The sequence below is a fragment of the Ovis aries genome, chromosome 2, assembly GCF_016772045.2.
Source record: "Ovis aries strain OAR_USU_Benz2616 breed Rambouillet chromosome 2, ARS-UI_Ramb_v3.0, whole genome shotgun sequence".
Taxonomy (NCBI): domain Eukaryota; kingdom Metazoa; phylum Chordata; class Mammalia; order Artiodactyla; family Bovidae; genus Ovis; species Ovis aries.
The window spans coordinates 11,322,830-11,333,340 of NC_056055.1; the positions used below are offsets into that span (position 1 = coordinate 11,322,830).

The 10,511-nt window shown below is 43.3% G+C and overlaps 1 long non-coding RNA gene across 1 annotated transcript; it reads left to right on the forward strand.

Moving 5' to 3' along the window:
* The first annotated feature begins 9,536 nt into the window (after positions 1-9,536).
* On the forward strand, positions 9,537-10,511 carry LOC132659142 (uncharacterized). The gene is made up of 2 exons (XR_009599116.1): positions 9,537-9,671; positions 9,767-10,511. It is a non-coding gene; the product is annotated as an uncharacterized LOC132659142 (long non-coding RNA).

Below are 10,511 nucleotides of genomic sequence, written 5' to 3' on the forward strand. Positions count from 1 at the left end.
AAAGTCTATGGTATTTAAACCAAGATGGCTCCCTCTCTTCCCAGTACTAGCTCCCAGACAGACAGCTGCAGTCAAGAACATCTCCCAGCACACAAAGTATTTTCTTCCTGGGAGCAGCAGAACAATATCTTTTCTCATCCTGCCACAGCCATCTGTTGCTGAGGCTAAGACCTGAGTGTGGTTAAGGGGTGGGGATTTCTTTCTGCCACCCAGCCCCTAATCATGGAGTGGAGGCTGTCCTCAGATGGACCGTGTTGAGAATACTGGGGCCCTATCACTTCTGCCCTGCCTGTGAAAGGGGGTCTCCAAGCTGAGAAGGCCAAGCCAGGAGGACACTGGGCTGCTCCCTGTTAACAAAGACTATGTCATTGATGGCACTTGAGCCAGTCTCCACTAAGCCATTTTCTTGACTAGGCCTTCTCCTTGGGCCCAGTCTCAAGAGTCCAGTTTCATCAGGAAGCTTGCCAAGTCAGGTTAGAGAAACTCTCCCCTTCCTTCATATCCGATCACTCTGATCTACCCTCCAGGAGTCTCCAATGTAGGTAAATGGTTTGATTTTTCATTGATTTCATTGATTTTTCATCCCATTGAAAACTGATGAAGTTTTCAATGGAAAGCATCAATAGTTTGTGTCCTAAGATTCTTTGAATGCCCTTTACCAGGATGAGGAATCTTGTATATCAAAGCACATGTGTTAAGTGCAGTTTAGTTCTACACATGTTTACATGTCCGATGCCCACACAGAGACAAATCGTATCCTCTGCTCTTGAGCTCACAGTCTAATCAGGGAGGAAAGCACATGCACAAATAATTGTAACAAAAAGTGCTAAATGTCAGGATGGATTAGGATGAAATATTATGGGCTCACACAGAAGTATTCAACTCAGTGTGAGCTATAGGAAAGGCTTCCTGGAAGATACCTGAGCTGGGTATCATAGAATGGGTAGGAGGAGGCAGGCCAGATGAATGAGAAGAGGGGCATCCAGACAATGGGGAAAGTATAAGCAAAGATGCCAAGATAAAAAGCTGTGTAAAGTATGAAGCTGGAAACATGGAGACATCAGGACAAACTTTACATGTCCATTTAAGGAGTCTTGATGTTATCATGCCGTAAAAGTGCTTTAACCTGTATTGTCATTATGGCAGCCACTAACCAAGTGTGGCTTATGGAGCACTTGAAATGTGGCTAGTCCAAACTGAGATCTGGTGTAAGTAGAAAATAGACCCTGGATTTTGAAGACTTGATTAAACAAGAAGAATGTTAAGTCTTTTTGATAAAAAAAGAAGAATGTTAAGTCTTTTATTAATAATGCCTCGTATTTATTGCATGCTAAAATAATACTTTGGCATATTGTGTTAAATAAAATGTTATTAAAGTAAATTTCCTCTGTCTTTTAAAATTTGACTACTAGAATATTATAAATTACCTGAGGTTCAAATTTGTGGCTTATAGTTTCTATAATTATTTCTATTGTACAGTGCTGCTGTAACCCACTGGATGAAGACAGATGAGCGAGATTTCTGAAATCTGTGTTCAAAAGAGCTGAGCAAAGATCCTGAGCTAAATTTTCTAGTTTTTTGGTGTATTAATTTGCTAAGGCTGCCATAACAAAATATGAGACTGGGTGGTTTAAATAACAGAAATTGTTTCTTTACAGTTGTGAGGGAAGGAAATCCAAGATCAAGTTGTGAGCAGACTTGGTTTCTTCTGAGGTCTCTCCACTTGCAGATGGCCACTCTCTTGCAGCATCCTCACATGGCCTGTTCTCTGTGCTCATACATCTCTGGTGCTGCTTTGCTTCTTCCTCTTCTAAGGACACCAGTCACGTTGGATTAGGGCCTCATTCTTCTGACCTCTTTTAACCTTAATTACTTCCTAAAGGCTTATCTCCAAATATAGTCACATTGGGAGTTAGGGCTTCAGCTAATGAATCTTGGGGGACACAATTCAGACCATTACACTCTGCACTTTGTTTGCTTCTCTGTAAAATGACAGTGATAATAATGTTAGTAGTACATTTCACACAGAATTGCCATGAGAAATAAATGAGTTACTATACATAGAGTACGTAGTGATTTCACATATGAAATGTTATCCAAAGTCTATTACTTTTAAAATAATTTTTATTGGAGTATAGTTGCTTTACAATGTTGCGTTCGTTTCCACTGCACAGCAAAATGCATCAGCCATTGTTATTGCTGTTTAGTCACTGAGTCGTGTCTGACTCTTTGTGACCTCATGGACTGTAGCACACCAGGCTCCTCTGTCCTCCAGTATCTCCCAGAGTTTGCTCAAATTCATGTATCGATTGAGTCGGTGATGCTATCCAACCATCTCACCCTCTGCTGCCCCCTTCTCCTTTTGCCTTCAATCAACCATACATATACATGTATCCCCTCCATTTAGGACTTCCTCCCCATAAGGAAATGATCCACACCTTCCAACAAAGCCAGAAATTTTAATTAAACGGAGTGCTATCAGCAAGGTGGAGCCTCTGCAGACAGCTATTGCTTATTCTTCTACTAGTGTCTTTTTTCACCACTATTTTTTCCAGTTATAGCAGTTTTTCTCAACTCTTCTTTACTCTCCTTTGATAAATACGTAAATCTTGTGCTCCCCTTTAGGACTGTTAGAATATGTATAATAATGTAAATAACCATCATAACTAAAAACAAACAATAGCAATTTTTGACAGCAAATGCCTATTTTTTTTTTTAATTCATATTTTTTAGCCACGTTTTTGTAAGGTGGTTAGGGCTTCCCCAGTGGTTCACTGGTAAAGAATCCACCTACCAATGAAGGAGACACAGGAAATGCGGGTTCAGTCTCTGGGTTGGGAAGATCGCCTGGAGGAGGGAATGGAAACCCACTCCAGAATTCTTGCCTGGGAAATCCCATGGACAGAGGAGCCTGGAGGGCTACATTCCCTGGGGTCTCAAAGAGTTATACACGACTGAAGCGACTGAGCGAACGAGCAAGCCAATATCATGGGTACTGATGTGGGCCCTGAGAGAACAGATTGCCGTGAAAGCTTGTCTGTTATGCAGTGTGGACGATGCAGCCTTTTCCAAGTCAAGTCTGCTTCTGCTTGGTTTACATGGCCAGGGTTGTGGACAAATCAGCTTAGCAAACATACAGTGATGGAAATGATAATGATGGCCCACGAATTGCTTCTCTTCTCCACAATAAACTGGGAACCGCTTTATCCCTGAATTCTCCAATGTGCTTTTCTAAATGTTTTCTTATGTAGCTGACTCAAACTTATCTTCCTTTCAACCCTTCTTGAGATTTTTCCTGGCAAAGACTGACTATCAGGAAGGAAGAGTTTTCCCCTGGAGGAGTTTCCCAAAAGAAATTTGGGTCTACCCCTGACACAAGGAAAAGTTTGCCTGAATTTATCTTGCAGCTGGACTGGAGGGGGTTGAAATTTGTTTTTCTTGGAAGCCAATCTCAAAATCCTTGTCCTTTAGAACATCATCAAAATGAGATGATGAAAAGATGTTTCAATGTCAGCTGGAACCTAGAAATGGGTTTTTGTTATACCATGCTTAAAAGAACAAACAGGGTTGATATTTGAGCCTTTGTTATTCAGGTTCAGTGTTTTCAGGGCGTCAATTCTACATTCCAAGCAAAACACGCTCCATTGCAGTTAGGCTGTTCTGAAAAGTTTGCAAAAGTCAGCCTCACCCCAAAGAAGGGTAATAGTTTCTAAATTTAATGAAGTGAATATTTATTTGAGCACCCACAAACTTCAGTGTGGAATTGAAGAAATTTGTACAAATTTGACCTTGTCATTCAGATGTTCACAAAAAAATAGATAATCCAGTTGTTTTCTACCTGCCCCCAACTGCCTTGATGGCAACCTGCCAGAGACTCTACGACTTACTGCAGCCACGCCTGCTGTTTGTCCCTTTTCCTCTTTCCGTCCTGTGTCCAGGTCCTCATCCCCTCCTGCCTCCTCAGAGATCTCACTCTATCCGTGACCCATTATCTATGTCCACTGGCCCATCTCTCTTGCTTCTTCCACCTCATCTGCCTCATTGGGTTTTCCTGTCAGCCTTTTAACTGTGCTCAAGTCTCTCCAATCTTTTATTTATTTATTTTTGGCTGCAACAGGTCTTAGCTGTGGCACTTGGTCTTAGCAGTGGCAGCACTGGGACGTAAGGAAATAAAACCTCCAGTGCTCCTTTGCCTTCCATTCTACATCTCATCTTCCCCTTCTCAGTCAGACTTCCGAATAGAATGGTCTCTTCTTCAACTTCCTACTCTCACGAGAGCCCCCTCTTTTGTGCATTGGATGAACTCAAAATCAGAACTTGCTTGAAAATTAAAAACCTACACTCCCCTTCAAACAGAACACTTCCTTTGTGTTTGCAGGGATGGTAGCAAACGTGCACTACAAATGTGGCTGAGCGCCACCTTGTTTCCACCGGTTGTTCTAAATGCTTACTTATTCCATATTCTCCACGTGCCTGGCATCCTAGAGTGTCACACTTGAATCTCTGAATTTTTAAAATATTTTTATTTATTTATTTATCTATTTATTTATTTATTTGGCTGTGCTGGGTCTTAGCTGCAGCATGCGGGATCTAGTTCCACGACCGGGGGTCGAACCCCAGGCTCCTGCATGGGGAGCTCAGCATCTTAGCTGCTGGACCACCAGGGAAGTCCTGAAATCTCTGTATTTTGTATTAGGAAGTGAGTTTTTAAAGATAAAATAGAAATATTTTCTATGTTTCCTTCCATTCTGAGAGTCTGACATGTGCCCTTTCCACCCCTCTGGTTGAGAATTACTGATCTAGAGAGCCAGCATTTAGGGAAATAATCAATCATTTCCTCTTTCTTCTTAGTAGACTGTGGACGCAAGGTTTCTGCATCAGTGGCGATGGCATCTCCAGGAAGAATAGACGATTCGAATGCAAGCACAGCCTTGCAATTAGGGCTTCAGAATGCCAGGTGACCTTTTCTCTCACAGTGGAAATATCATTGTCATTTTAGTGTTTCTCTTTTAATTTGTGACTAAGAATGACTGTCATCACCCACCATCTCTTGCTCAGAAGAGATCACCAGTCACTGTATAAATAACACAGCTACCCGCAATTCAATTTTCCAAGACTGCAGACCTTTAAAGGGAGGTGATCCTTTAAGAAAACACAGAAAAGCTGGAGAGGTGATGTTCATAGTGAGATCAAGGGACGTATGAAGATAACTCCTGGCTCCAGACCCAGGAAATTATTGGCCATTCATTTATCACACACTAGAGTAAATACTTTGTGAGGTCCTGTGGTCACAAGGTCAAATAAGACAAGGCTCCTTTCCCTGGTTAAAGGGCGAGAAATAACTAAACACTGTAAAAAAGGGTTTACAGAACCCTGGAGGTGCACTATAGAAGGAGAAGGAGCCAGAGTGAAGTCTGGGCAGGGTCTTGGATGATGTAATAATCAAGGGAGTCTAGGTGATGCTATGATAACAGATAAACCCTAAACATTCACAGCTTCCAACAATAAATAAAATTCATTTCTATGGACCAGGCGTGGTCGCCGTACCATCTCAAACATATGGCCTCCAAAGTCTCCTTAGCACAGAAAAAGCAATGATCCTCAAAGGCCACAGTTCTTACTTGCCCCACTGCTTGTCTAAGAAGTGATACATGGGACGTATTATACAATATTATGTCATGAGATATTTATATCATAGTGTGCATGGGTCATCGGAGAAGGCAATGGCACCCCACTCCAGTACTCTTGCCTGGAAAATCCCATGGACGGAGGAGCCTGGTAGGCTGCAGTCCATGGGGTTACTAAGAGTCGGACACGACTGAGCGACTTCACTTTCACCTTCCACTTTCATGCATTGAAGAAGGCAATGGCAACCCACTCCAGTGTTCTTGACTGGAGAATCCCAGGGACGGGGTAGCCTGGTGGGCTGCCGTCTATGGGGGTCGCACAGAGTTGGACACGACTGAAGCGACTTAGCAGCAGCAGCAGTGCATGGGTCATACTTATACTGAAACAGTATTTATTGTTGATATGAAATTCAAATTTAACTGGGTATCCTATATTTTCATTTGCTAAATCTGTGGAAAATTCTTAAAGGGATGGGAATACCAGGCCACCTCATCTGCTTCCTGAGAAACCTGTATGCAGGCCAGGAAGCAACAGTTAGAACTGAACATGGAACGGACTGGTTCCAAATTGGGAAAGGTGTACGTCAAGGCTGTATATTGTCACCCTGCTTATTTAACTTATATGTAGATTACATCATGCAAAATGTCGAGCTGGATGAAGCATAAGCTGGAATCACGGTTGCTGGGAGAAATATCAATAACCTCGAATATGCAGATGACACCACCCTTATGGCAGAAAGCAAAGAGGAACTAAAGAACCTCTTGATGAAAGTGAAAGAGGAGAGTGAAAAAGCTGGCCCAAAATTCGAAATTCAAAACGCTAAGATCATGGCATCTGGTCTCATCACTTCATGGCAAATAGAGAGGAAATAGTGGAAACAGTGAGAGACTTTATTTTCTTGGGCTCCAAAATCACTGCAGCCATGAAATTAAAAGATGCTTGCTCCTTGGAAGAAAAGCTATGACCAACCTAAACAACATATTAAAAAACAGAGACATTACTTTTCAGACAAAGTTCCACTGAGTCAAAGCTATGGTTTTTCCAGTAGTCATGGGCTTCCCTTGTGGCACAGCTGGTAAAGAATCCACCTGCAATGAGGGGAGACCTGGGTTCGATCCCTGGGTTGCAAAGATCCCCTAGAGAAGGGAAAGGCTACCCACTCCAGTATTCTGGCCCAGAGAAAGAGTCGGACACAACTGAGCAACTTTCACTTGTATGGATGTGAGAGTTGGACCATAAAGAAAGCTGAGCACCAAAGCACTGATGCTTCTGAACTGTGGTGTTGGAGAAGACTCTTGAGAGTCCCTTGGACTGCAAGGAGATCCAACCAGTCAATCCTAAAGGAAATCAGTCCTGAATATTCATTGGAAGGACTGATGCTGAAGCTGAAGCTCCAATACTTTGGCCACCTGATGCAAAGAACTGACTCATTAGGAAAAACCCTGATGCTGGGAAAGATTGAAGGCAGGAGGAGAAGGGGACAACAGAGGATGAAATGGTTGGATGGCATCACAGACTCAATGATGTGAGTTTGAGCAAGCTCCGGGAGATAGTGAAGGACAGGGAAGCCTGGCGTGCTTCAGTCCATGGGGTCACAAAGAGTCGGACACAACTGAGCGACTGAACAACAACAATCCTATACTTTCAGCTGCTGAATCTGGCGGTGTAGGAAAGGTTTGCAGCATTTTGTGATCAGCTGCCACCCCCAGGATGGATGGGCCCTGAGCACCAGCCGGATATTTTGAGTGGCATGGTCACCTCAGCCCCAATGACTCTTGCGGGCATGGAGGTTCTGCTGGGGCAGGCAGAGCGGAGTCTGGACAGCTGCCAGGAGACCACAGCTGTTGGAGGACACTCAGAGCTGCTGGTGTGGGCGAGAGGGCTGTCCGTGCTGACGATCCCTCTGGAGTTCTTCCCAGGGCCAAGCCACCCACACGCCTGGCCTGGAAGCTCACATGGGCTGCTAGGGTCAAAGCTGGTCCCACGTGGTCTGATGCAGAAGTGGAGAGGAGACACTGGAGGTACTGTGTCTGTCCAAACATCCTAGCAGCCAAGAAACCCTGCTCCCTCCATACACACTGTCCTCTAAGCCACAGGGTCAGGGCTTTCCCTAGGGGTCCAGTGGTTAAGGCTCTGTACTGCCAATGTGGGGGCATGGGTTTGATCCTTGGCTGGGGAACTAAGAGCCCACAGGCTGCCAAAGATGTTTTAAAAAAAAGCAGCAGGTTCATCTCCCAAGCTCCTGCATCCAGGACCAGCCCTCAGTACCTCAGAACAAGGCAGCATTCACAGCAGAGGCTGGCAGTCCCCACCACCCCTACATTTGCAGAGCCTGGGACAAGACTAAACATGCCCCATATTAAATAATATGTCTCCCTACAAAGTTGAAAAATATGGCAAACACTCTGACTTTTATACAGCTGAAAGTTGGCAGACTGTTAAGATGATGAAACTTAATTATTACTGTGCATGTCTGGATGTTCTGTTGAGTAGCCAGTGATGTTTGGATGAGTCATTGAATAAAGACATACACAGTTTATAAGATATATATATGTACCCCATGTTTTTCTATTCATTTTAGCAAAATTATATTGACCTGCTAAAGATTTTCTCTTAATTTGTACAGTCTTGACAGTAAACATCCAAAGCAGAGGTTGACAAACTTTTTCTATGGAGGATCACATAGTAAAAATTTTAGGTTTTGTGGGCCATAGGGTTTCTTTGAAGATTACTCAACTCTGCCACTAGAATGGGCTTCACTGGTGGCTCAGACAGTAAAGAATCTGCGTGCAATGTGGGAGACCTGGGTTTGATCCCTGGGTTGGAAAGACTCCCTGGAAGAAGGCGTGGCAATCCACTCCAGTATTTTTGCCTGGAGAATCCCCATGGACAGAGGAGCCTGGCGGGCTACTGTCCATGGGGTCGTGAAGAGTCAGACATGACTGAGCAGCTAAGCCCAGCACAGTCACTAGAATGTCGTGTCTGACTCTGAGACCCCACGGACTATACCGTCCATGGAATTCTTCAGGCCTGAATACTGGAGTGGGTAGTCTTTCCCTTCTCCAGGGAATCTTCCCAACCCAGGGATCAAACCCAGGTCTCCCACATTGCAGGTGGATTCTTTACCAGCTGAGCCAGCAGGGAAGCCCAGAATAAGAAAGCAGCGATAGACAACGTGTAGGTGATGGGTGACATAGCTGTGTTCCAATAACACTTTACTTACAAAACAAAACCAGGTGGTGGTTCTGATTTAATTCTGCAGCATTAAAAACAAAATGTTACTGTGTTCACTGGGTACAAAATTTGAATATATTTTATCAAAAACAGTAAATCAAAATTTTAAATTATTTTAATATAATTTAAGAAATTGTCTTCTAAAACAGTCAAATTGTTTCATTAAAATCAATTGAAATTGAAATTGAAGTCGCTCAGTCGTGTCCGACTCTTTGTGACCCGTGGATTGTAGCCCACCAAGCTCCTCCGTCCGTGGGATTCTCCAAGCAAGAATACTGGAGTGGGTTGCTATTTCCTTCTCTAGGAAGGATTAAAATCAATAGTACAATACAAATTATGATAGGAAAATATCAACACTTGATGTCAAAATTATTTAAATAAAGCTGACAATTTTTTGTAGTTTTATTTTTTTTAATTTTTATTTTTGATTGGAAGATAATGACTTTACAATGTTCTGTTGGTTTCTGCCATACAACAACATGAACAACATCCCCTCCCTCTGACTTTTAATTTTGTAAAGATTTGATTAAGTCTATGAAATCTAAAAAATAAATCTATAAAAATAAAACTATTCACAGTTCCAACCTTTAATACTCAGTTGCCAACAATAAAGAACTGGGATCATGCTTCATATACATTAGATGTAGACCAATATGTTTACAAAATTAAAAGTCACATGAATTCTTAATGTTGCAAAATGTTCCTCAACAGTCAGGGGCAGTGGTTGCAAAACTTCAAACTGGTGAGCCATGGATTAGCTATAACTTGAAGAAAAACAGATAGTGGACCCTCAGCACTGCTGGAAAATGGTATTTCATCATGAAAAAGTCTGTTACATCTGAACTATCACAGAGAAGAGATTTAATAAGTTAATCTGTCTTCTGTCTCTTTTATGTTCTTTCAGTTCTCAAACCTCCCTACCCTTGGAAGCATCTACCTCTGATGTCAGCAGTGACCCAATGAGAAACTCCTGGGGCGTTTGGAAGCTGCTGAAGGAAATGGCAACCCACTCCAGTACCCTTGCCTGGAAAATCCCATGGACGGAGTGGTAGACTACAGTCCAGGGGGTCGCAAAGAGTCGGACACGACTAAGCAACTTCACTTTCTTTCTACATTGTGTTTCAATAATGTGAGGCAAGAGAAGTGGAGAAACATTTCCTGAGTCTGGGTGGGGTTGATTATGGGAGTGGATGTTTAGAGTTAGGAAATGGCAACCCACTCCAGTATTCTTGCCTGGAGAACCCCATGGACAGAGGAGCCTGGAGGGCTATAGCCCATGGGGTCGCACGAGTCGGACATGACTTGGCGGCTAAACCACAACCACACGGAGGCTGATGGACTTTTAACTTAACGACTTTATTTTCCGGCCGCGCTGGGTCTTCCCTGCTTTTCTCAGGCTTTCTCTGGTTTGCAGTGAGCAGGGGCTCCTCTCCGTTGTGGTGCTCAGGCTTCTCTCTGTGGTGGTTTCTCTTGTGGAGCTCAAGCTCTAGGTGCATAGGCCCAGCAGTGGTGGCCCCGGTTCTTAGTTGCTCTGGGGCATGTGGAACCTTCCAGCACCAGGGAAGATTCCAAACCCTGTCCTCCGCATTGGTAGGCAGATTCTTATCTACTGCGCCCCCAGGGAAATTAAATAAATTAATTTTCAGGTT